Raw genomic sequence first — 665 nt, 5'->3', positions numbered from 1 at the left:
TATTTCTATTTTATATAAAATTATAAAAAGAATAATAATATTTCAGGTATAGCTAGTGATGGGACTGTGGTAGGTGATGGCAACGTGGATAATGAACAACAAAACCAACAAAAAGGCAAAGGCAACATAGCGTATAATAAAATGGTTGGGGGATCAGGAACAGCACCTGGATCAGGACAAGGATCAGCACCAGGACCAGGACCAGGACCAGGACCAGCACCAGCACCAGGACCAGGACCAGCACCAACATCAGGCCAAGGATCAGGCCCAAAAGATGGAGCTGGAGGTCTTTTAGACACAGTATTAGGTTTATTAGGATAGTAACATTTTGTATATTGAGAAACCAAGCGTTCTAATTTTAATAAAAGATGTACTTACTCAAAAATTATAATAATACTTAAACATTAGTGTCTTATTCACCTTTTAAATAGTTTATGTTTATAGTTTTATAAATATAAACATTAGGGAGAATACTATACCTCGCTGGAATGCACCTGACACTGATACACAGTGTACTAACGTTGTATGCATTTTACACCCATTCTTCCCCCTTATACTACGCCAATGACAACAAGTCGATCGCGAAACACTCATAGGATAAAAATTTGAAATTATATGGATGTAGATATATATATATATATATATATAAGTTACAGCCTCAGTCA

The sequence above is a fragment of the Halyomorpha halys genome, unplaced genomic scaffold (genome assembly GCF_000696795.3).
Source record: "Halyomorpha halys isolate HHAL.00 unplaced genomic scaffold, Hhal_1.1 Scaffold862.1, whole genome shotgun sequence".
Lineage (NCBI taxonomy): Eukaryota > Metazoa > Arthropoda > Insecta > Hemiptera > Pentatomidae > Halyomorpha > Halyomorpha halys.
This window is presented reverse-complemented; position numbering follows the sequence as displayed.